This window comes from Dipodomys spectabilis, unplaced genomic scaffold (genome assembly GCF_019054845.1).
Source record: "Dipodomys spectabilis isolate Male_0828 unplaced genomic scaffold, ASM1905484v1 ptg000231l, whole genome shotgun sequence".
NCBI lineage: Eukaryota > Metazoa > Chordata > Mammalia > Rodentia > Heteromyidae > Dipodomys > Dipodomys spectabilis.
The window spans coordinates 4,135,791-4,161,813 of NW_024870908.1; the positions used below are offsets into that span (position 1 = coordinate 4,135,791).

The 26,023-nt window shown below is 50.5% G+C and overlaps 1 protein-coding gene across 1 annotated transcript in view; it reads right to left on the bottom strand.

Moving 5' to 3' along the window:
* Abat (4-aminobutyrate aminotransferase) overlaps positions 1-24,480 on the bottom strand; it is a 46,773-nt gene extending 22,293 nt beyond the window's left edge. The window contains exon 1 of the mRNA XM_042698470.1: positions 24,337-24,480. The gene's annotated coding sequence lies outside the window, so the exon portion shown is untranslated. The remainder of the gene's footprint in view (positions 1-24,336) is intronic.
* Positions 24,481-26,023: the final 1,543 nt, after the last annotated feature.

Consider the following 26,023-nt stretch of genomic DNA (forward strand, 5'->3'; position numbering starts at 1 on the left):
CCAAAAGTTCAGGAGGTTCTTACCTGACTCATGTAACGGTAATCCCTCTGTATATCACGTTTAAAATAAAACATTTAAAACCGTTCAGGAGGTGACACGCGCAAAAGATGAGCGGTGACTGGAGAGGGCTGGAGGTGTGGCTCAGGTGGTAAGGCTGCTGGCCAGGTGGGAGGCCCGAGAATCGAACTCTGATACTGCCCAGGAAGGAGGAAAGGAAGGAAGGAGGGAGAGGGAGGGAGGGAGAAGAGAGGGGAAAGATGAGAAGGGATGGAAGTACGGGGGAAAGTGAAAGGAAAGGAGGGAGAGAGTGTGGGAGGGAGGGAGGAAAGAAGGAAGGAAGGAAAGAAGGAAGGAAGGAAGGAAGGGAGGAAGGAAGGATGGGAGGAAGGGAAGGAAGGAAGGGAGGAAGGGAGGAAGGAAGGGAGGAAGGAAGGGAAGGAAAGAAGGGAGGAAGGAAGGGAAGGAAGGAAGGGAGGAAGGAAGGATGGGAGGAAGGGAAGGAAGGAAGGGAGGAAGGGAGGAAGGAAGGGAAGGAAGGAAGGAAGGAAGGGAGGGAGGGAGGGAGGGAGGGAGGGAGAAGAGAGAGGAAAGATGAGAAGGGATGGAAGTACGGGGGAAAGTGAAAGGAAAGGAGGGAGAGAGGGAGGGAGGGAGGGAGGAAGGAAGGAAGGAAGGAAGGGAGGGAGGAAGGAAGGGAAGGAAGGAAGGGAGGAAGGAAGGAAGGAAGGGAGGAAGGAAGGATGGGAGGAAGGGAAGGAAGGAAGGAAGGAAGGGAGGGAAGGAAGGAAGGAAGGAAGGAAGGGAAGGGAAGGGAAGGAAGGAAGGGAAAGAAGGAAGGGAGGAAGGAAGGGAGGGAGGAAGGAAGGAAGGAAGGGAGGAAGGAAGGGAAGGAAGGAAGGGAGGAAGGAAGGAAGGAAGGAAGGAAGGAAGGAAGGAAGGAAGGAAGGAAGGAAGGAAGGAAGGAATGATGGGAGGAAGGGAAGGAAGGAAGGAAGGAAGGAAGGAAGGAAGGGAGGAAGGAAGGAAGGAAGGGAGGAAGGAAGGGAAGGAAGGAAGGAAGGGAAGGAAGGAAGGAAGGGAAGGAAGGAAGGAAGAAAGGAAGCAAGGAAGGAAGGGAAGGAAGGAAGGAAGGGAAGGAAGGAAGGAAGGAAGGGAAGGAAGGAAGGAAGAAAGGAAGCAAGGAAGGAAGGGAAGGAAGGAAGGGAGGGAGGGAGGGAGGGAGGAAGGAAGGAAGGAAGGGAAGGAAGGAAGGAAGGGAAGGAAGGAAGGGAAGGAAGGAAGGGAAGGAAGGAAAGGAAAGAATGGAAGGAAGGAAGGAAGGAAGGAAGGGAGGGAGGGAGGAAGGGAGGGAGGGAGGGAGGAAGGAAGAAAGGGAGGAAGGAAGGAAGGGAGGAAAGAAGGAAGAAAGAAAGGAAGGAAAGAAGGAAGGAAGGAAAAAAGGAAGGAAAGAAGGAAGGGAGGGAGGGAGACAGAGAGGGAAGGAGAGAGTTAGGGAAGGGAGGGAGGGAAGGAGGGAGGAAGGAGCGGTGGGGCATGGGGCTCAGAGGTGTCATATGAGGAGAGACAGTCAAGAAGCCAGTTGCCTTACCTGTAGCTGATCCTGGGAACAATGCCAACTCTGACCTCAACAAATGGCCCCTTCTGGAGCTCCTCTCCAGGGTAAGCAGATGTCCCGCTGTTCTAAGCCTCATTGGAGGGTCTGTGTCTAACCAGGCTCAGGGGGGAAGGTGAGCACGAGCCGGGGCACGCGCACCCGACACACCCATGAGACATCAGGCTCACCAGGAGCTCCTGCAGCAGGCTTGGTGGAGGGCAGGGACTGAGCTGGGAGCTGATGGGACGAAGCTACAGATCAACTCTTCAAGCCTCAGTCTTAAGAGCTCCTATGGCCTTTAAGAATTATGGGTTCCTGCTGGGTGTGGTGGCTCCTGCCTGCAATCCTAGCTACTCAGGAAGCTCAGATCTGAGAATCATGGTTCTAAGTCAGCCAGGGGCAGAAAAGTTCCCATGAGACTCATCTCCAATTAACCACCAGAAACTGGAAGTGGAACTGTGGCTCAAAGTAGTAGAACACTACTAGCCTTGAGCAAAAGAACTCAGGGACAGTTCCCAGGCCCTGAGCTCAAGCCCCATAACTGAACCCCCCCCCCAAAAAAAACAAGATGTTAAAGAAAAAGATGGAAATGAGAGAATGACAGCTTTGTCGAATACAGATGTGCATGTATATATAACACATGTAATGTATAATATATAAAATGTCTTCACAATAAATATTTGCAGTGGGAAGGCATTTTTCTTGAAGTCAGGTTGGTTTTTTAATTTAGTCAAGGGTGGGGTTAGGAGAGATTCGGAGAATACTGGAAGGTGTGGCACTGATCAAGGTGTATTTTGCTCATAAACTGACATGCTCTATGGAAACCCTTTCCACAACTATTTCAAGATAATAAAAATGTTTAATGAAGTTATTTACCTAGATCCTTTCTAATCACTGCCTCCTGGTCTCAGTTTTATTTCCTGCACTAAAGATAACTGGGAAAAGAATATAACAAAACCACCGGGCTCCAGTGGCTCACACCTGGAATCCTAGCTACTCTGGAGGCCGAGATCTAAAGATCACGGTTCAAAGCCAGCCCGGGCAGGAAAATCTGTTGAGACTCTCATCTTCAATAAACCACCAGAAAAACCGGAAGGGGCGCTGTGGCTCAAGTGGTAGAGCATTGGCCTTGAGTTGAAGAGTTCAGGGACAGCGCCCAGGCCCAGAGTTCAAGTCCCAGGACTGACCAAAATTAATAATAATAACAATGATTTTAATAAGACCAAAGCAGGGGCTGTGTTGGAGTCCCAGTACACACAGGCGTATGTGTTCACGTGCACATGTGCAAATAAAAGTGCAAGGTTCACGTGCACATATGCAAATAAAAGTGCAAGGCATGTGATTCAGTTGTGCCTGTCCGGGCCTCGGCTCCAGGCACTGAGGCTGTTGCCTTGGGTAGAAAGGAAGACTAGCAAATATTACACAGGTTACAAGGCAGCGCGCCTCCAGTGAGGCTTTCTCCTCCATGTGCCCAGACCAGGATGGGACCAATCCAAACACTCAATAGACTGGGGTTGTCAAAGCACAGGGCAAGAGAAGCTCATTTCTGCCTGGGCTGGGAGTGGGTGGAGCAACTACAACTGCTTCTCTTTCTTGCTGTGTGTCTGTTGCAAGATGTAGCCAGGTAGTGGGCTCCATGGTCCCACCCACCTCTCCCCTTCCCATTTCCCTTAATTAAAATGCTAATTCCTTCTCTCGCCTTCCTCCTGTCTACCCTGTGCAAGGTGGGGAGGTGGGATGGGCGAAGAGGAGGAGTCTGATTAATGAAGTGAGAAATGGCTGTGGTTGGCTCTGGGAACAGTGATGGTGGCCGTGTCTGTTCCCCTATGTGTCACACCCCCTCTGTGTGATTTCAGCCATGCATGAGGTCCCCTTGGGTGACAGGCTCAGAAAGTTAAGGGGTTCACCTAGGGGGGGGGGTCAACGCTCACAGGCCTTCCCCAAGGAGCTTTCAATCTGGGTCAGGGTCCCAGCCAGACCTGCAAAACGTGCATCTCCCCAGTCGGACCTGCGCATTGGGGGTGGGGGTGGGGATGGGGAGCTGTAGATAATCCCCAAATGGACAGCTGTGGAACCCTGCCCATGACACCCCCCCAAGCCCTGGAAATAAGAGGGTGTCTGGCCCTGACAATCTAGCATCTTAAGAGATACATGGAGGGCTGGGAAGGTGGCTCAGTGGTGGGAGTACTTGCCTTGCCTGCATGAGGCCCTGGGTTCGATTCCTCAGCACCACATATGCAGAAAAGGCCAAAGTGGCGCTGTGGCTCAAGTGGTAGAGTGCTCGCCTTGAGCTGAAGAGCTGAGGGACAGTGCCTAGGCCCCACGATCACCCTCTCCCCCCAAAAAAGAGAGAGAGATGCCGAGAGAAATGAGGCTGTGGTGGCCACTTAGGTGTGCAGTGCAGGGCGTGGGGTATGACACATTTCTGTTGTTTCCACCAGAACCCCTCCATATCTAAAGGCGATCTAAAGGATCGCACACTAGATGATGCATCCCGGATGCTTTGCTCACCTTCTGTGTGGTGTGACCTCAGGCATGCGAAGTCCCCTTACTGGGTCTCAGTTTCCTCATCTGATATAGAGGGGTAACAATAGCGGAACCTATTCTAGGGCCTAACAAGGGGTGAACGGAGCCCTCATTCTACGTGGGTTCCTGCCTGGCTGCCAAGTCACTGGAGAAACAGTCCACGCAGGACACACAGCACGTGATGATGGTATCTCAGGCTTCCACTGCGTGGCTTTACAGGTCCCATGCGTGTAAAATCCTTACATGAACCATCAGCGGGGAACAGACACCTCCCAGCCCCCACCAGGCCTCTCTGGGGGCCTCACAAATGCTTCCTCTCCATTCCCTAGCTAGGCCTGAGACAGAAGTACCAGCATGGCTCTCCGGACCTTTCTTTCCTGTCTGCAGAATCAAGGGGACACAATGACACACTAAGGCCAAGGGCAGTTCTGTTGCCAGGGCCGTGGTTGCCATAGTAACCAATAAAACTAGCGTCCTGGGCCTGTGTGCACAAGCTCCCGGGGCTCCATTCACACAAGCCACGGTGGCATTGGGACAGGAAGCTTTACCTCGGATCTGTTCTCCTCCTCTAACCCCAGTCTGGTAAATTCTGGCTTTCTCCCCAGTACCAGCCTCCTTGCCTGAATCCTGCAGTGTTTTCTTGTTTTAACCACTCAAGGCCTCAGTTTCCTCATCTGTACAGTGGACCTAATGAAATTTATCCATGAAATCAGAGGGCTCTCAACTTAAGAGGGCCCAAATGAAGAATGTACACGGGGTGTTACAAGGGATGGAACACCGCCGGCCAGTGGTCAGTTTCCAAAGATCTTTTTTCTGGCCTTCTAGGAAGGATCGCCCTTGATGGGAGGGAAGCAGTCCTGCCTCAGTCTCTCAGCCTCAGCTCTTTGGGTCTTAGTGCTCCTGGGACCCACCAGCAAGATGGCAAAGAGCTTGAATCAAGTGTTGGGGGCGGGGGGAGCATGCATGCAAGCTGGAAGTTTCCCCTCCTGTGGAACCAGCGAAGAGAAAACCAGAGATGTGGCATCAGCTGGAAAATGGCCTTTGGAGGAAACAAGCAGTAAGTAACGGTCATCGATGGAAGAGCTAACTTGGGATGCTGGATCTTATGAGGGGAAAAAAAAACAACCCCAAGACAAAAAACAAACCTCCAAAGAGCCGAATCTGGGTTCGGAAGGCTATTTACACTGCCACCGACAAAACTGTCCTGGCCAAAGCCACCAAAAATCCTGTTTCTCAGACAAACAGACTTGTTTGTTCAGTTCTGTAAGAGTTCACTGAGCACCCCTGGCTAGGCCCGGGGGAGGTTTGTGGAGGTCGAGAACAGGTACTGCTTTGTGCTTTGGACCTTGTGTTCCAATAAACTAACAAACAATGATCAGCGAGACTGGAGGACATTTCCCACCCAGAGAAAAGAAGTCATACAACTTGAAGAACTGCTCTCTGTGCAGCGTGGGGAATAACAAATGAAACACGGCGTTTTCTTCAAGGATTGCACAGAAACACTTGATTTGTGGTGAGAGTCAGGTCTCTGGCTCACTGTACTTTTGCCTTCTCCTGGGAGATCAGAGATAAGAGTAAAAGGCTCTCTAATTCAAAGAGTCTTTCATTCATGTCAGAGATGCAAGTATCTGCTCTGATAACACAAATAAACGTGTGTGCCTCAAGGCTAGGCTCTGAGGTTGGTTGGGAGCTGGGTTCAAGTGGAAGGGTACTGGACTCGCAAGTACAAAGCCCTGTGTTAGAATCTTAGTACCACCATATTAAAAAAGAAGAAGAAGAAAAAGCTGCATGCACACTACACATTCATATATACTACCACATTCTAATACTGGAAAGAAAATACCTCCTTCCTATCTACCTCCACCTCCCTCCTATTTTTCAAGTATGGAAACAGGTTCAGGGAAACGTTTCCTCTTGAGAAAAGACCACACAGCTATAGACAGAAAAATTAGGGTAAAACCCCAGGCTATCTGAGTCTTCAGATTCAGATAAGCTCAAGTGTGGGTCTTGGACTTAAAAAAAAAAAAAAGTCGGGGCTGGGAAGGTGGCTCAGTGGTAGAGCGCTTGCCTTGCATGCATGAGGCCCTGGGTTCGATTCCTCAGCACCACGTAAGCAAAAAGAAAAAAGCCAGAAGTGGCGCTGTGGCTCAAGTGGTAGAGCGCTGTCCTTGAGCTGAAGAGCTGAGGGACAGTGCCCAGGCCCAGAGTTCAGGCCCCACGACCAGACACCCCCCCCCCCAAAAAAAAATAAAGTCTTTACAACTAGTGTTCCAAAGTGATCTTATTTGGAGGTGACAGGTAGCGGGGAGAGACTAGGTCAGCATGGGTGGATGGGTGGGATTAGTGCCTTACAATGGAGACCCCAGACAGCTCCCTTCAGCCCTTCTACCATGGGAAGTCACCCCAAGAAATCAGCCATCTGTGAACCAGGAAGTGGCCCTCCTCAGACCTTCAATCTGCCAGTGTCTCGATCTTGAAATCCCAGCCTGCAGAATGGAGAGGGACAACCTTCCGTGGTCTAAAGGTACCCAGTCCATGGTATTTTGTTATAGCTGTTTGAATGGACGGACGGAAAGGGTTTGTTGAATGGCCCTGACCTCTTTCTACATTCACGGTACTTCTCTGTAATCCAAGATACTCAGGAAGCAGAGATCAGGAGGATTGTAGTTCTAAGCCAGCCTGAGCAGAAAATACAAGACAGCTCATTTTAACCAATAAGAAGCTTGGGTGTCGTATCACACACTTGTCATCCGGGCTCCAGGGAAGGCGTAAATAAGAGGATCACAGTCCCTTGCTAGCCTGAGACCACTGCAACTGGCGGAAAACAGAGGACAGCTGTGATACAAGTCTATCCCCTTGGTGCCAAGGGTTCCAGATAGCTGCTCCGTCCTGCTGTGTGGTTTGGAGTTGGGGGAAGGGTAGGCAGGGATAACTCTGCCCCTTCCTGCCTTTGGCCACTGCCTGTTTTATTATTCCATGGTGCTGTGGGCCCTCTTCTGCGATCCTTAGCTTCTACCCCAGGAGTTTCCCCCTGGTAAACAGCTGTGGATGTGGGGAATGGATCACGGGGACTGTTACCCTGCGGCCATTGTCCATTTGCTTCTCCTCCCCCCTGGCTTTTGGTGTGGTCATAAAACGTAATCCACCTACTTACGGGGAACTTAGAGACCTAGGGCTCCAGCGGGCAGATGGCAGATGGCCGGGGCTGCTAAGTGCGCCACCCACGGTGCCCTTTTAGTTTGTTTAGTGAGAGGAGTGGTGCTCAGGAAACAAGAAAAGGCACTGGAGCGTCGTGAGGCCCGGGAAGTGAGGTTCTGGAGCTCTGGGGATGGGTCTGGTTTTCCCTCCACATTCAAGGCTAGGGTTTTGTCTCTCTCCTCAAAAAAAAAAATACAGGTGGCTCACACCTGTCATCCTAGCTCCTCAGGAGGCTGAGATGTGAGGATCATGGTTTGAAGCCAGCCTGGGCAGAAAACACCCCGTTAGACTCTCATCTCCAATCAATCACCATAAAACAGGAAGTGATGCTGTGGCTCAAAGTGGTAGAGTTCTAGTCTTGAGCAAAAAAACCCTGACAATCAGCAAAGAATCCAAGTGACTAAGATGCAAATGTGAAGTGTTTTCTTTTCTCTTTACTAGTTCCATAGGAATAGGGGGCAAGGGGGGAAATGTGGATTTAGGCACATCCGGATCTGCCTCCATCTTTCCAACCAGAAAATGGGTATGACGAGCTTCTTCCATCCCCAGGTAACTCTGAGGTTTAAAGGTGACGATCTGAGTTCAAAGACAGACAGAGCCCCATAGCTCACGGCAGATGCCCTAAAAACATTAAACCTACAGAAAAGTGGCAAACATAAGTGGACAACCATTGGTTATTACTAGAATCAGCAATTGTTAGCACTCTGCCACAGATCCCTACCCCCAGCTCCTGAGTGATTTGAAGAAAGGCGGAACTGGAGGAGCGGTTGAAGTGGTAGAGCACCAGCCAGAAAGCCAAGTGAGAATGTGAGGCCTTGAGTTCAAGCCTCAGTACCAGAACAAAAGAAAAAAAAAGAAGAAAGAAAGGGGGATGGAAGGGGGAGGGAAGGAAAGAAAAAGAGGGAAGGGAGAGAGAGAGAGAGAAAGAAAAAGAGAGAGGAATTATATTTCAACCCTTTGCACTTCAGCATGTATCTATCTCTCAAGAACAAGGGCAATATCCTACTTCATTCCACTATAAATCATATGATCTATACATTCTTAGAAAATGTATCCCCAAGCGGCTAGAGTTATGGCTCCGTTGGTAGAGCACCAGCCAATGAGTGAAAGCATCAGGTATTAAGTTTGAGTCCCAGTTTCAGACAACAACCATAATAGCAATAACAAAAGGAAACGTATCAGTGAGAAAATACTATTATCTAATACATAGTCTATGTTGTTACCTCCCTCCACCAGCTCTGCCCAGGATCACTCATCATTCTTGGCCCAGTGGCTCTTTAATTTCAATTAACCCCAGAGCCATGGCTCAGCCATTTTTATTGTATTAGAAGCCACTGACATTTAATGAGTTCAGGCCAGTTACTGTACATATATTTTTCTCTTCATCCATTTTTTTCCCTTTAATCCTCTGCAAAATAAACTGAGAAAATGCGGAAAAGCAGGCTGGAAGAACTACCGGATGCCAAAACTCCGTGGCATTTGGGGGCAGGAAGAAGAGTTGGGTATAGCACAAGCTGAACTTGGCTGAATGTTAAGGATTTTCTGGGCTGGGAAGGTGGCTTAGTGGTAGAGTGCTCGCCTAGCATGCTTGAAGCCCTGGGTTCGATGCCTCAGTACCACACGTGGCGCTGTGGCTCAAGTGGTAGCGTGTTAGCCTTGAGCAAAAGAAGCTCGGGGACAGGGCCTAGGCCCTGAGTTCAAGCCCCAGGACTGGCAAAAAAAAAAAAAAAAAAAGGTTTTTTTCTGAACCAGAGAGGAATTCTGAAGATAGTGAAGAGCTTTCAAGGCAGGTTGGATAGAGGTATCTGCCACAGATACTAGAAACTTCCTGACATTGGTGCTGCCCATGGCTCTGGGGTCCCAGGGGTCCCAGGGAGAGACTCAGTCTAGTGAGTCTCCACCCAAAGCAGCCATCGGGCAGCCCCCCAAGTATTTGGGGCCAGGCCAGGCACAAGGGGTTCTCTCCAAGACTCTGTAGCTGCCAGCTCGCACGTGAGCTCTCGGTGGGCACGCTGCCACGATCCTCACATTGTTGTCTCGCAAATCAAATTTCATTTCAAAAACTGCTGCTTTCTTGGGGCTGCCTTTTGGGATATGGGCTGCTTTGGAGAACAATTCAAAACGAACTTCTAATTGACTGAGAGATCTACAGGGGTGGGGGCGGGGGCGGGGGAGCAGCTCACACAGGAACCTTCCAGATTGTCAATGAGGGTCTCATTCCTCTATAAGAAACAAGGAAGCAAAATGCTATGGACAGCATCTCCACTTACCCCCCTCCTTCGATCTTCCATTACTTCATGATTTCAAAGCCTTGAGAAGGGACAGAGGGGTTTATTTGGGGACTTGAATAAAAAGTGTCTTCCTGGGGCTGGGAAGGTGACTCAGTGGTAGAGCGCTTGCCTTGCATGCATGAGGTCCTGGGTTCGATTCCTCAGCACCACATAAGCAAAAAGAAAAAAGCCGTAAGTGGCGCTGTGGCTCAAGTGGTAGAGCGCTAGCCTTGAGCTGAAGAGCTGAGGGACAGTGCCCAGGCCCAGAGTTCAGGCCCCACGACTGGACCCAAAAAAAAAAAGTCTTCCAAGGTGACCCTCACTTCATTTCTGACCAGTACCCCAGGCAATGCGTTCTGTAAACCCTCCTAGTTAAAAAAAAAAAAAAATTCCCTAGCTATCATTAAAAAAAAAAAAAAAAAAGTCCAGTCTAATTTTAAAGGGCCTAGGTCAATTGTGTGCTCTCCCAAAACATCCTTGAAAAAAAAATCCATCAGGGCCGGGCACTGGTGGCTTATGGCTATCATCCTAGCTACTCAAGAGGCTGAGATCTGAGGATCACAGTTCCAAGCCAGCCCAGGCAGGAAAGTCTGTGAGACTCTTATCTCCAACTAACCACCAGAAAACTGGAAGTGGCGCTGTGGCTCAAGTAGTAGAGCGCTCTCCTTGAGCTGAAGAGCTGAGGGACAGCGCCCAGGCCCAGAGTTCAAGCCCTACCACCGCAAAAGGAAAAAAAATCCATCAGGTATATCTGAGTGTCCTTCACATGTAAAACTGTACACAACTATGTCTACACACGTACACACACAACTGCACTCACATGCCTGGTGGTCAGGGTTCTGTAGCCAGTTCAACTCTCCAGCTTCAAATACTTCCTCTATGCCAGTCTGCATCATCTCGGAGATGCAGGCATCTGAGCCCATCCTAGAGGTACCCTGGGTACCAACTCCTGCCTCAGAAGCCTCCAGAACACAGGCTGGGGTACACCCTAAGAATGCCAATGAGTTCTGAGCACAGGATGGGCTCCTCCACGAGGGAGAAGAAGGTGAAGGCGGACGGAGAAGGCTGAGACGTGGACAAGGAATTCAGGAGGCGACGGAACAAAGAGAAACAGAGCTAGAAAAACACATAAACATAGGGGGAAATAGAACAGTTTTTTTTTTCTTTCTCCCTGAAAGGATGTTTGGTTCAAGACAGAAAAATGAGCCATGTATTTCAGCCCTTTTGAAATTACGTCTTCACCTCGGCGCTTCCGGGGTTTTTCTTCCTTAAGTTTTCTTTCTTTCTTTCTTTCTTTCTTTCTTTCTTTCTTTCTTTCTTTCTTTCTTTCTTTCTTTCTTTCTTTCTTTCTGGCTTAAGAACTCCTGCAGAGTCAGGCTTCCGACCCCTACATGGCTTCTGGGGCCTCTGCCAGTAGTTCAGCAGATGCAGCCACAGCCAGGCAGAGGCGCTGAGAGGTGCCCAGTCATTTCTAAGACCTTCGGGGCACAGGACCTGCTCCCAGGTCCGGAGAGGAGACCGTGGGGACCCATGACTCTCCCTTCTAGCTGAAGCTAGGGGTCAATGCCTGTCCACTCCAGCAGAGGCTCAGAAGAGGCCTATTCCAGCCTGAGGAGGACTGGGGGGGGGGGGGGGAGGGAGAGAGTGACACAGCTTTCCGTCATGTGCTGCTCATCAGTTGCCATGACGACAGCGGCAAGGGGATGGGGGAGAGCATCCTACTGGAGGAGGCTGCAGGAGAACCGCTTGGTCCTAAATCACCGCCACAGCATGGCTCCGCTTGAGCGATTGCGCTGTTGCCGGGGCAACCAGTGGGCTCAAATCGCAGAGGAAATCTATAATTATTACAAGGCAGATACTGGCGTACGCAGTGCAGCAATCAGCACGCTAGGACAATCCAACCTGAATCCCCACAGGGAGAAACATCCACCCTTCACCCCCAGATCTGGAGAGAACAGGCCAAAGGAGACGCTGCGAGGCAGATTGTTCATGTGACAGATGGGAACCTGCAAGCATGTCTTGATCTAGTGACCACAAAAAAAAAAAAAATAGGTGATGCTACATGAAATTGGCAATCATCACTATTGAAGACACTTGTCACGAGTTCATTATGGAAATTTCCGATGCATAGCAATGCTGAGTGAAATTTTACAGTACTTCTACCATTAACATGTTCCTTGCCCGCTTTAGTCCATATCCAGTCAATGATCATCAGAGTAAACCGCAGATACCAGCCCTCTAGAATATTTTAGCCCACGTAAAATCAATGATTCAGTCATTTTCAAACAAAACCTCCCAGCAATTTCCTATAGTTCAGACTAAAAATACAGTCTAGGTTTCCATCATTCTGTGTCCATTCATCCATCTGATCTTCTATTCCTTCATCTACCCACTCACCCATTTTATCCATCCATCCATCCATCCATCCATCCATCCATCCATCCATCCATCCATCACTCATCCATTTGTGTTTTTATCCATCCATGAACTCACTGATCCATCCATCTTCCCCTCAACTATCAACTTTTTATCCATCTATCTTCTTATTCATCCATTCATCTACTTTCTTATCCATCTACCCACCCAACCATCCATTCATCCAGGCATGCATGCATGCATCCATCCATCCATGAGGAGGTCCCATATATAAAGCTCAATATGTTCTCAGTGAAAGTCATTATCTTCCCTTTACTACATCTGTCTCCTTTCTTGTGCTCAGCCTCTCAGTAAACACAATCAAGTGTATCCCTTTGTTCAAGTTAGAAATGTGATTAGCCGAGCACTAGTAGCTTACTCCTTTAATCCTAGCTAGTCAGGAGGCTGAGGATCTGAGGATCACAGAAGCCAGCCTGGGCAGAAAAGTCCCAGTGAGACTCTTATCTTTAATTAACCAATTAGCCACTCAAATATCCAAAGTAAAGCTGTGGCTCAAAGTGATAGAGTGCTAGCCTTGAGCAAAAGAGCCCAGCTACAGCACCCAGGCCCTGAGTTCAAGCCCCACAACTGACAAAAAAAATCAAATGCTTAGGAAAAGGGAGTCTCCATAGCTTTTTCAAACGACAGACAGTGAGAAACTATTAGAACAGGAGGGAAACTTCAGTGGATGGCAGTTGAATGTATCTAGACATTTAATTGTAAGAAAACAACTATTGCATTACACCACATGTTTGCAGAAAGCCCCAGAGGCACTGCCATATTGATTTGTGTTCAGTTTGCTTCTGAAGGCGTGGAAAGAAGAGCAGAGTCTCCGTATGGACTCTAAAGAAGGACATTCACTTTTCTGGCACCGAACCAGGTCAAATTGGTTTCCAGTTCCCAGGTAGAGAAACTTAAAAGTTGAAAGTAGGTCAGCACAATTAGGAGGTTTCGTGCATTTGCAGCGTAATGTGAAACTTCTCTAGGTAGCTCAGGGACTTCCCAGAATTTCCAGGCTCTGAGATTCTGTGCATGGACTGACTGTGGTCCACTCCCGGGCTTTCATTGCCCTACCCCAAGGAATGATGGGTAACCTGAGCGCTGTAGTTTCCCCTAGTAATTCTTCCATCTCTACGGAGCAGGCGTGCTGTGTGTTTTGAGAGTTAGCATCACTTCACACAGGGAAAATGCCTTTGCTTTTAGCACATGAGAAAACAGGGACAAAGAAAGGTAGGTCAAAGGCTGGGGATGTGGTTTAGTGGTAGAGTGTTTTGTCTAGCACGCATGAAGCCCTGGGTTTGATTCTTTAGCTCCATGTAAACAGAAAAAGCCAGAAGTGGCTCTGTGGCTCAAGTGGTAGAGTGCTAGCCTTGAGCAAAAGAAGCTCAGGGACAGTGCCCAGGCCCTGAGTTCAAGTGCCAGGATTGGCAAAAAGAAAAAAGAAGATAAAAAAGAAAGAAAGGCAGGTAAAGCTTTCCCTACTCTAGATCTATGTGAACTGAGCTGTCAAAGTCCAGTTTTTCACTAGCTAAGCATCTCATGATGCAATGCCATCTTGTAGGCACGGAAACTAAGGCTACGAGAGAAGGTTAAGCAGAGGGAGCTACCTGTGGTCTCGTAGCAGGAGAGAGACAGTTGGGATTTGAACCCAGCTCTGCCTGGCTTGCCTACATTTTATTTTTCCTGCAGAATGACCAGCACAGGCCTTTGGATGTTCTGAAGAAGCAGAGCCAGACAATTTTTCACCATCATTTGGCATCTGAAGAAAATGAAAACTACAGCACGGAAGCAGGCTCTGATCACCAGCACCGCCGGGAGCCAGATGCTTCCCATCGCTGTCTTTTCACAGAAATCTCTGCCTTCTCCTCTCCTCCCCTCCCCTCCGCCCCTCATGGCAGCTCAAGCAGGGAGCTGTCTTTGTAGACTCAGCAACTTTCCTCCCAAATTCGGAGGCAGCAACCTGACACTCATTCCCAAAGGATGTCCCCAGACAAAGCTGAGACTCGGAGACCCAGAGCAAAGAAGTGGACAAAAAGACAAGGACAAACTCCAGTGTCTCCAGGGAACATGTGCTCTCCCTCCCCCCTACACACACACACACACACACACACACACACACACACACACACACACACACACACACACACATCCTACCACGGGGCCAAGTCTCTGCAGCTTCCTGAACAGCCCTGGATGAGGAATGTGGCTTCCATTTACAGCCTTTCCCAGGTTTAAGATTAACAGCCTGGGTGGATCCATCCTAGTCTACAATCACCTCGGATGGAATCCCTTTGGATTCTCCAAAGATCTCAGCTAAGTAAATCTCTCCTGAAATATGCTCATTAGCTGGGAAAGCAGCAAATCTCTGACAGGAAGTGTGAGACATTTGTGTGTTTGCTTGGTCCCTTAAGACCTAAGCGACCTCAGTGACCTTTAGCATACCATGTTCAGCAACAACGGTGCACTAAAGGCTTCATGTCCCCATAGCGGGGTGGGGATGGGGGTGGGGGTCGGTGGTGGCGGAAGTGAGGGATAAGGGAGTCAGGGCGAGGGATTGTTCTTCTCAAGCAACAACCAACACAGATGTGCATTTACAGTATTAGAATGTCCTAACGTTCTCAGAGCAGGACTTCCTTACAGATTGTACGTAAGGCCTCTTACTCCAACAAAGAACCCGCTCCTACCATCCACTCTACAGAGAGGAAAACTGGGTTCTAGAGATAAACCCTCACTGAACACTCAGAGATCAGGGAACAGAGATTGTTCTCAAACACAGGCCTTTTTTTTTTTTCTTGGCCTACAGGTTGAAGAAACTGACCCCATCCCAAGCCCACAGCAGAAACTTCCAGAACAGGACCCAACTGATGACTGCAGATGGCCTGACTTGCTGGAACGCAGCCCGAACCAATCCAGGTTGCTCAGTTTCTGAAGAAACCAGAATAGCGGGACCCAAGACCAGAGCTCCTGCCTGTGAGTGGGCAGATGCATGGCCAAGAACACCGGCAAGCCGGGCATTCACTCCACCCGCCTCAGGGTCACCTCGCTCCATCTCTCCGGGAACACTCATCCCCTAAACCTCTCAAGGGAAACACCACACACACACACACACACACACGCACAAAAGTGGGCCAATCCTGGCCTGTGCAACCATTTCCAATTCAGCCTTTCATGGTCCCTCAGCTTCCAAGGCCCTGAAAATGAACAAAGTAGATCTTGTACCCCACACCCAGACGCTGAGGCTTGTCTAGTGTCTCCACATTCTATTGGTTCAGAAGTCTTGACTTTTGTGGGCTGTTGGTTTTGAGACCAGCTGTTGCTGGTTAGGCCAGGCTAACTTCAAACTATGAGTTGCCTGTCTCTGTCTCTCGAATGCTGGGATGCTGTGTGTGCTACTGTGACTGGTCTTTGTTGACTGTTGATGCTACTTCTCCCTTGTCAAGGGCAGCTGGTACTCTGCTGGAATCATCAAGCTGAAATATATTCTTGCTCCCATTGGGGGATGAGAACCCCGAAGCCAGAGAGAGTATGGGGGGGGGGGGGACACACACAGGCATCCATGCTGCTTGGTGGAAGCACCAGGCTCTGAGTCCTCAGGCCTCAATTTTTTTTGTTTGTGGGGCCTGAGCTCTGGGCCTGGGCGCTGTCCCTCAGCTCTTCAGCTCAAGGCTAGCACTCTACCACTTGAGCCACGGCGCCACTTCTGGCTTTTTCTGCTGTTTGGTGCTGAGGAATCGAACCCAGGGCTTCATGCATGTAGAGCAAGTGCTCTACCACTGAGCCACCTTCCCAGTCCATGAAGCCTCAGTTTTTCTCTCTAACTTCCAGATGCTATTCTGGGCTTCTAGTCTGAGCTTCCATTCCTTGCCTCTAAAGTCTGGTTGGTCTTGTCTCGGTGGGTTGTTATGAGCAGTGAGGGACACGAATACACAGGAAACCCTGTGGACAGTTGTCCCAGCCATGTTTCGAAAGGCCATCATCAAGATGATGACGAAACAGGATCAGGGTCCTCTGAATGTTTTTTCTTATTACCTTTTATCCCCCCCTCCCCCAGCCAGCTCAGCTCTGAGCCTTCCTGGAACAGGTCCCTAGGTCAGAACACGTTCACATTCCTCTGTGTGCGGCCCATGGGGTCCTTTAGAGGACGGCACACTTCGGGGCCAGGCAGCACGCCAGGCATGCAAATTCTCACGCAGGCAGTCATTTGCACAAATGATCCGTGGCGTGCTCATTTCCAGCCTGTCCCCGCGAACTGTGCTCAGCCTGCAGAGAGCTATTTAGAGCGCTGGACAAGGAGAGAGGAGATGCAGGCTTTGTTCCTACGAGAAAACAGCTCTGCCTTCAACGTGGTGCTTGTTCTTTGGGCTGGTATTCTGCCAACCTTGCACCCCCAAAGGAGCTTTAAGGTCTTCAAAGCTTTTGATGCAAGGCCAGTACGGTGCATTCCCTCAGGGAACCTGGGATCCAAGGTGGAAAGGAACTACACACTGCCCACCAGCTTCCTGAAGGAACGACCTTCTTTCTTTCCTTCTTTCTTTTTGCCAGTCCTGGGGCTTGAACTCGGGGCCTGGGCACAGTCCCTAAGCTCCTTTTGCTCAAAAGGCTAGCACTCTACCACTTGAGCCACAGCGCCACTTCTGGCCTTTTCTATTTATGTGGTTCTGAGGAATTGAACCCAGCGCTTCATGCATACTAGGCAAGCACTCTACCACTAAGCCACATTCCCAGCCCCTGAAGAATCTTTCTCAAGTGCTACTAAGATCACATCATTGCCTGGCTTTAAAACCTGCCACGAATCCCTACGCATCTCAGAGCCAAGTTCAAACTCATCATCCTGGGTTTACCTGGCAGGTCATGGATTGCTCCTCCTATAGTCCTCTCTCCTTTCCACCTACCTTGTGTTCCACCAGAGACCTCCCCACCCTGAGAACTCTGTGTGTGTGTGTGTGTGTGTGTGTGTGTGTGTGTGTGTGTGTTAGTACTGTGGCTTTGAACTCAGGATCTCATGCTCTTGCTTGGCCTTTTAGACTCAAAGTTGGTCCTATAAAACCAGCCACTTGCTGGATGCCAAGGGTTCATGCATGTCATCCTAGCTACTCATAGGAGGCTGAGATCTGAGGATCACAGTCTGAAGCCAGCCCAGGCAGGAAAGCCTAAGAGATTCGTATCTCCAATTAACCTTTAGAAAATCAGAAGTGGCACAGTGGCTCAAAGTGGTAGGGTTTTAGCCTTGAGCAAAAGGGCTCAAGCTCAAAGGCTGAGAGCCTAGGCCCGGAGTTCAAGCCCTATTAACCACACACACACACACACACACACACACAGACTTGAGCCACATCTCCACTTATGGCTTTCTGGTGTTTAACTGGAGATAAGAGTCTCACAGGAGCTGGGAAGGTGGCTCAGTGGTAGAGCACTTGCCTTGCATGCATGAGGCCCTGGGTTTGATTACTCAGCACCACATAAGCAAAAAGAAGAAAGCCGGAAGTGGCGCTGTAGCTCAAGTGGTAGAGCTCTAGCCTGAGCTGAAGAGCTGAGGGACAGCGCCCAGGCCCAGAGTTCAGACCCCATGACCAGAACCCTCCCCCCCAAAAAAAGTCTCACAGTCTTTACTGCCCTGGCTGCCTTCAAATCACAATCCTCAGGTCTCAGCCTCCAGAGTAGCTAGGATTAGCCGTGCACAGACTTTTCCTACATCCGTGGAATAAATATTATGACTGTCTGCCCACAAAATAATGTGGGGTTATCTGATTCTATCCCTGTTACTTATATTTCTTTCTCTCTTTTTTTTTTTTTGCCAACTCCTTTTTGTAACTTGTAGGAAACAAACAGACCTGCAAATTCTGCCTCACTGGAACATTTGCATCTGTTTGCCATTCGCCAACATTTCCTTACTCCAGACATGTTTTCCTTTGAACTAGCAGTCACATCTGCTTAATAAACTCGCCATGTGCTTGTTTTCTGGTTGCATGAGAGTCCTGATTTATCTCTCTTTTTTTCACCCTCAAGGTTTTCTTATAACAGTTTCTATAAATTCTTCCAGCCTGTTCTTGAGGTCCTCTCTGTCCAAAATCCATTTCTTTCTTCCTTTCTTTCCTCCTTCCTTCCTTCTGAGTTTCTTCCCTGAAACTTCTTTTGCAGCATCCTGAGGGACAAACACAGGTAACCTCTTTCTACTTTGTTCATAGGCCTGTGCTGTGGGCAGTAGCTAGGGAGATGTCTCTCTGACATCACACCCAAGCCCCAACACTGTCTTCTTCTACCGCCCCCCATCTCTCTCTCTCTCTCTCTCACACACACACACACACACACACCTGTGTATGCAACACATGGAAACCATTCAATAAACAACATATCCTCTTATTTCTCTTTTGGGGAATTGAACTCACTGCCTGGAACTTGCCAGGTGGGTACTCTACTACTTAAGCCACGTTCCCAGCCCTTGAACCCACTCAACAAATGAACACCAGATGGCCGAATCTGCCTCCCAATGATAAGTCAGAGAAAGAGGACTTGTTTTCTTGGTCTCACACCATATTCAAGATGGCCATGTTTGGCATCTTACACCCAATAAATACTTGTTTTCGGACACCTTGAAGTCATTTCCTATTTCTCTACTCTTGGAGAACAATGCTTCAGACTTTATACTCTTACACTTCTGTGTACCAGTGCTGCAGTATGAGACCCCCTGGGTCTCACGTCCTCTTAGGGAATGGATAGTGATCTCTCCAATTCTTGGTCATTGTGTGACCTTGAGCCAGTCAGGGCCTCTCTGGTCAGGTTTCCCCACTAGCAAAACAAGGTCAGCTGAGACATTCCATGAGATAAAGCACAAAGATATAGATGAGCTAATGGTACTTTAATGATGCTGTCGACCTCGTAATGAGATGAAGCTGATGTTAACTCATCAGCAAAGCTAGCAGGACTTAGCTATGAGCCAGAACGGCATAGAGACATGTAGCATTTAAGCTAAGGGTTGGAACCTAGGCCCTGAGTTCAAGCCCTAGTACCAGCACAAAAAGCAAGCAAACAAATAAGCAAGCAAGAGAGGGAGGGAGGGAAGAAGGAAGGAAGGAAAGAAGGGAAGAAGGAAGGAAGGAAAGAAGGAAGGAAGGAAGGAAGGAAGGAAGGAAGGAAGGAAGGAAGGAATGAAGGAAGGAAGGGGAGAATGGAAGGAAAGCAAATGATCAATGATAGGAATAGGAGTTGGAACAACAGCAGAGAACTAGTTGGATACTGTGGCGAAAATGGAACTTTGTGTTCTGACTCCTGAACCTAGTCAGTACTTACTCTCCTATCTGTCTCTACTCCACTGCTTGCCTGTGCCCTTGCCAGGAGCCTGAGATCAAAAGTCTCCGAAGTGACAGGTGGTGTGTGTGTGTGTGTGTGTGTGTGTGTGTGTGTGTGTGTGTGTGTAGCTTGCAGGAAAGCTCCGCAGGCTGGATCGATGGCCCGTTCCGTACTCTGCCCCCTGCTCCACCATGCCTGCCAGGAGTTTCCAGCAGACAGCCCAATAAGATGGGCCTTCCAAGGACACAGTGTCCTTCAAAAGCTCCTTTGGGACTCATCTTCTACCGAAGGTTCTCCCTGCCCCTCGCTGTCCCAAGCCGGGAACATCACTTCTCGGCTGAACCTCCGAGTTCCCCTGCCCCCTCCCCCTCTGCCCCACTGTCCCTGCGTCACTGTGACTGGCTTTCTCCCTTTCTGTAATTCTTTGCAGCACAGAACCCGCGTGCCCCATCTGCTCTTGCGTCCCAAATGCACGGTACAGCACTGGCATGAGCGCCGATGAGCGTCAAGGAGCGTTGACCGAATGTATCCATGTATTTTGTATAGCGGGAAAAGAAGCATCACACACCGCGGAGCGTTTGAGCCGTTTTAAACTATACAGCTCAGGGACCACGTATACACAGATCTGCACCTCCACCATCACTATCTAGCTCCCAAACATTTCATTTATTTATTTATTTGCTGGTCGTGGGACTTGAACTCTGGGCCTGAGCGCTGTCCCTCAGCTCTTCAGTTCAAGGCGAGCGATCTACCACTTGAGCCACAGTGCCACTTCCTGTTTTCTGGGTGGTTTATTGGAGATAAGAGTCTCACTGATTTTCCTGCCCGGGCTGGCTTTGAACCATGATCCTCAGAACTCAGCCTCCTGAGTAGCTAGGATTACAGGAGTGAGCCACCGGCACCCAGCTCCAAACATTTTTATTTTATGCTGATACTGAGACTTGGACCTGGCTACTGTGCTTTAGCTTTTTCGCTCCAGACTGGTACTTTACCATTTGAGCTTCAGCTCCACTTCTGGCTTTTTGATGGTTTGTTGGAGATAAGAGTCCCACAGACTTTTCTACTCCAGGCTAGCTTCAAATTGCAGTCCTCAGACCTCAGCCTCCTGAGTAGTTAGGATTACAGGTATGAACACCAGTGCCTGGCTGAAAGAAGTAGCTTCTAGAATAGTTTCGAGCCTGAGCATTTCTTTGACTCCTAGTGGACGAGGCAGAGCAGACTTCCTGTCATGCAGAAATCAGAGCAAGGAGCTGGTGGACGGGAAGGGCCCAGGCATTGCTGATCATGTTTCCAGGTTAGATGTTAGACTAATAGTTCTCACTGTGGAAGGAGAGTGGGGAGGATTTTTGTCCCTGCCCTGGGAATATTTAGTCATCTGTATATGTTGTCTATCAGTTGAAAGGGGAGTATATAGCCATTATTGTGTGGAGAGAAAGAAGGATGGATGATAGCTGGGCACTGGTGGCTCACACCTATAATCCTAGCTACTCAGAAGGCTGAGGTCTGAGGATCACGGTTTGAAGCCAGTCTGGGCAGAAAAGTCCCTGTGAGACTCTTATCTCCTTTTAACCACTCACAAACTGGAAGTGGCACTGTGGCTCAAGTGGTAGAGCACTAGCCTTGAGCACAAAGAGGCTCAGGGACAGACAGTACCCAGATCCCGAGTTCAAGCCCCACAACTGACCAAAAAACAAGGATGTTAAACACCCTGCAATACCCCAAATCAGCTTGAAAACCAATGACCCTACACGTAGTGTCAATGTAGGGGGAGAAAATCTGACTGGACCAAGCTCCTAGGTGAGGCCCACCCTCTGAAGACGGCATGTAAAGCTAAGGATCTGAGACTCCAAGAAGGGCTCCAAGGGCAGGTGGACCAATGGATGACTCTCCACCTGACTTTGGAGTGTGTGGCTCACGCTGAACACTGCTCTGTCTGTCCAGGAAGGCTCACTGTTTCCAGGCGCCTGTGCCTGTTCAACTGCCTTTGCCCTGGTGGACTGTCATCTCCACAGTTTCCAGATTCTACCTCACAGCACAGCGGTCCCAACCCCACCAGTTTTAGGAGTTTTATGATGTTTACAAGTGAATTATGAGTTCAAGCTCCACAACGAGAAAAGAAAAAAGAAAAAAAAAAAAAGAAATTGTGATCATTGCTTTTACTCATTAGCTGTGTGATAAGTCACAAAGAAGTTGAGATTTCCCATGCTGGGAGTGGTGCCACTTGCCTGTAATCTTGGTGATGGAGGAGGTGGAGGCAGGAGGATTTGATGTTCAAGGTCAACACAGGCAAAATCAAAAACAAAAAAGGGAAAGTAGAGATGAGGCTCACATGGTAGAATGCTAGCCTTGAATAGAAAAGCTCTGGGACAGTGCCCAGGCTCTGAGTTCAAGCCCCCAGCATGTGAACTTGTGGTACACACACACACACACACACACACACACACACACACACACACACACACACAGAGGCTGGATGTATATGACAGAACATAGCAAACTCTATAGTCCTGGATTTAATCCCTACGGCCATTAAAAAATAATTTAAAGAAAGGACCTCCCTAAGATCACACACCAACTGGCCGAGAGACCAATATGTGAACTTGAGCTTTGTTCTCAGCTCTAGGGTAAAACAGTACAGCCATCTCTGCTTGGGAGCTTGGCAGGGGTACAGCGGGAAGAGCTGCTCTCTCAGCAACCCCCGCCCCCACCGCCCCATTTATAGAGATCTGGTCCCATTGGCAGCCAGTAGAGTTTCTGCTTACTCCTGAACTCAGTGCCTGGGGAAGGGATGGAGTGGCTGGGAGAGAATGGTTCGAGGGTGGAGGGAAGGGGATGTGGCTTCCTCCGAGCCTGTCCAAAGTTCCTAGAACCAGGTGAGCCATTGACAGCTGCAGTGTGTTCCACTCGAGCTAATTACAACCGACAGCATCTGCGAGCCCCGGTCAGTGTGGATTTTGGAGGACTGCGTGGGTTCACCCAGGAATGGGTTCACCAAGGGTCGGTCTGCGGGGCTGGGAGCGGGGGGGATACGGTACTGGGTTCCAGCTCTGTCCCTCCCCAAATACCTCATGTCCAGAGCCAGCCCTTCCTTCTGACAAGTGGGGACGTGGCACCTTGCAGTGTCCACTGTCAATGTTAAGGGGGGGGGGGGGTCACAGGCACCCACAGGAGCCGGGGTGAGTTTTATCACTCACTGGCTGGGTGACCTTGAACAGGTCTCTTCCCTTCTTTATGCCTCAGTTTCTTCCCTGGACAAAGCGTCTCCCATCTAGAAGCTCTTTCAGGCTTGGAGGCTGTGGTAGACGGAACCGTTTGTCCCCCATTCCCCCCATGGCTGGATCCCTTTTGGCCTTTAGGAAACACAGTACTGCACGCTTCATGCTGTGGTGCCAGCTCTAAATACAATGAAGCAAAATTCCCCTCTGTGGCCTCTCTCTCTTCTGTCTCTGTCTGTCTGTCTGTCTGTCTGTCTCTCTCTCTTGTCCCCTAAACCGGCCCACGGGAGTCAGGACAGAGCATCCTGCCTTTCAGTCCAGTTTCATCAAAGTGGCATGAAAGCCCCGGCAAGGTCCCACTCTCTTGGCTGGGTGTCCAGGGAATTTCACTGGCAATGGGCACAGGAGTTCGGAGGGAGGGTGAAGACCCAGGGAGTAAACAACAGAGGCCTCTTGGAAGATGGGCCAACAACTCTTCTCTCTGCACTGACACCCTCTTCTCCAGAATGATGTGGGGGTGGGGGCAGAGTAAGTACCCTGGCAGGATAATTCTGAACAAATTCCTTTGTATGTGTGGAGGAAAGTGGTGGGGGCTCCCTGCTGGTCCCATTGGCCTGGCTGGCAGAGGCCATCTATGAGCTCCAGAGTTTGGAGGCTAAGCCAGGCACACCTGGTGCTCGCCCGTCCATAATCCTAGCTACTCAGGAGGCTGAGATTTGAGGGCCGCAGTTTGAAGCCAGCCAAGGCAGTCCGTGAGACTATATCTCCACCAGAAAACCAGAAGTGGTGCTGTGGCTCAAAATAGTAGAGCACTTGCCTTGAGCAAAAGAGCTCAGGGACAGCACCCAGGTCCCGAGTTCAGGCCCCACGACCAACCAAACAAGCAAACAAAGGTTTGGAGGCTGCTGGTCTCTAGGCCTAGGATCTCAGTCATACAGGCCTTAGCCCTAAACCTTCTGATCTGACTAAACCTTGTCTGGGCCTGTCTTAGTGCAGAGAGGGTGAGGTGGAACTACCAGGTAAGTAAGGCAGGAGGAGAGCTACAGCAGGTAAGGATGGAAGGATGGATGGATGGATGGATGGGAGGGCAGGTGGGACGGACCCCGGAGGTGAGATTTGAGTGAAATAATTAGAGCTGAGGGGAAGACTTGGGCAGAAATGGAGGTGGCCCGGATGCTTTGTCCCTTAGGGTGAAGGACCCTGGTGCCCACCTCTTCACAGAAGGAAGAGAAGGGACAGGCCGGGCTTTCTTTCCTGGGGAGACGGCAGGCAACCCTCCTCTCTGCATCTACCTCCAGGAGGGCTGTTTCTGAGGGGCGATGAGGGTGTGTGGAGGGGCCCCTGTGACTCACAGTCCACCCTGGGATAGCCTGGCTTGAGGGAGGGCCTCGGACTCCATTTTCAACGGGTGGGGGAGGGAAAGGACACTTGTCTAGGAGCCCGAAGACCCCCATCACTCTGCAGAAGCCGAGGGCAGAGATGCAAGAGGCTCCAACTTCCCTTCTTGGAAGCATCACAGTCTAAAGAGACCAGAGCGCTCTAGATACCTGGGGGAGGGGGGAAGGGGGGAGCTGGTCCCCACTTTTTGGGGGGGGGGGTGCCTTTTTCTATCCCCAGGGACAATTTGGGGGGAGGGAATCCTGTCTCCGAGAAAGGACTCCCTTAGAAGGGACGAGGAGGGTGGAAGGGAGGGAGGAGATGGGCGTCCTGGTAGGATGGAGGGACCCAGTTTGGGGGAGACGATGCCCCGTTATTTTGCTTCCTGGGGGCGGGGAGCCATGACGGCTCCCCTCGGAACCTCCAGCACGCACGCGACCCGGCGCCTCGCCCTTACCTCCAGGCCCCGGCTCGGATCAGGGGTGTTCGGGTGTGTGTGTGGTGGGGTGTAGGGGGGGAGGGATGCTCCAATCCGCGGGTCTCCGATTCGCGGGGTCCGCGCCCTGCGTGCGCTCGCTGGGGCTGCGCCTGGCGTCTGCTCGGCTTCACCCAGCGACTCGCCGGACTCCCAGGCTCCGCCCACCCACCTCGGCCAATCAGCGTCGCCGGCGCTGGCTCTCGCTGGCGTCTCAGCCAATGGGAACGTCCGCTACGGGCCACCGCCCCCGGGGGGGGAGGAGGAGGGGAGGAGGAGGGCGGGGCGGGGGCAGAGTCCGGGCCTGGGCGCGCGGGATGCGCCGAGGGGTCCCGGAGGAGGGGCTGCGAGGGCCGCAGGGGAAAGGGGAGCGACCCGGAGCCCCGGTTAAGTCGGGTGGAGGCGGGGCGGGGGGGGGGGGACGCCTCATCCCTAAAGGCAGAGGGTGGCTGTCCAGCCTGGTACCCCCCTCTTCCCTTCTCCCGCTGGTCTCGGGGACCCCAGACTCCAAGGCTCCGTAGGACCCAGAAGGGGGAAAGGGGCATCGGCCTGTACCCCAGTGCCAGGGGGCCCCCCGGGGCCAGGCTTCGCCACCCACCGCCATCACCGCCTGGCCTTCAGCTCCTTGACCGCGAATGGCCTTGTGCAAGGCCGGGGCCCTGCGCAGAGCACTGGATTAGGAGTCAGACCTTGGTTTCTTTTTGCAGGGGGCTGCCCTGCCCCTCCTCATCTCCTCCCAGGGTGCACGGAGACCAGGGGCCTGGCGCCTCCTGTTCTGGGCATCAGCGAGCCCCGAGGTGCCCCGAGGGTGGGAAAACCAGTGATGCCTACCATGGGGACGTCTGACAGCCCCGGAGTCCTCTAAAGATGCACGGGAAAGAGGGTGCAAAACCCCAAGAAGCATCGGAACAGCTCACGCCTGAGATCCTAGCTGCTCAACAGGCTGAGAGCTGAAGATCACGGTTCAAAGCCAGCTTAGTGCAGGAAAGTCTGTGAGACTCGGATCTCCAATTAACCAGCAAAAAAAACCAAACAAACAAAAAACCACAGGGATCGAGGTGTGGCTCAAGTGGTGCAGCACCAGTATTGAGTTTGAAAAGCTAAACAAGAGGGGCTGGGAAGGTAGCTCAGTGGTAGAGTGCTTGCCTTGCATGCATGAGGCCCTGGGTTCGATTCCTCAGCACCACATAAGCAAAAAGAAAAAAGCTGGAAGTGGTGCTGTGGCTCAAGTGGTGAGCTGAAATGCTGAGGGACAGCACCCAGGCCCAGAGTTCAGGCCCCACGACCGGACCCAAAAAAAAAAAAAAAAGAAAAGCTAAACAAGAGTGCTGAGTTCAAACCCAAGTGCCCAGACTAATCAATCAATAAACGAAGAAAATGACTGCAGAGGCCAGAAAAGCTTGGTGGTTGGTGGGCTGGGGATGAAAAGGACCTGAATTCCATTGCAGAGCAAAATAAAAACAAAAATAACACAGCTCATTTTTGCCCTGTCAGCCCTAACTCGCCCTGGTAGCTGTTTCCTACCACCTGACTGGGGCCCCTCCTCCACGCTATCTAGGAATCCCAGTAGCCAAATCTCTGATTAGATAAGAAGGATTGTAGCTTTAGAAATAAAGAGATTAAGATTAACAGAAAGTAAGCAGTCAGATTAAAATAAAATTGAAACCTC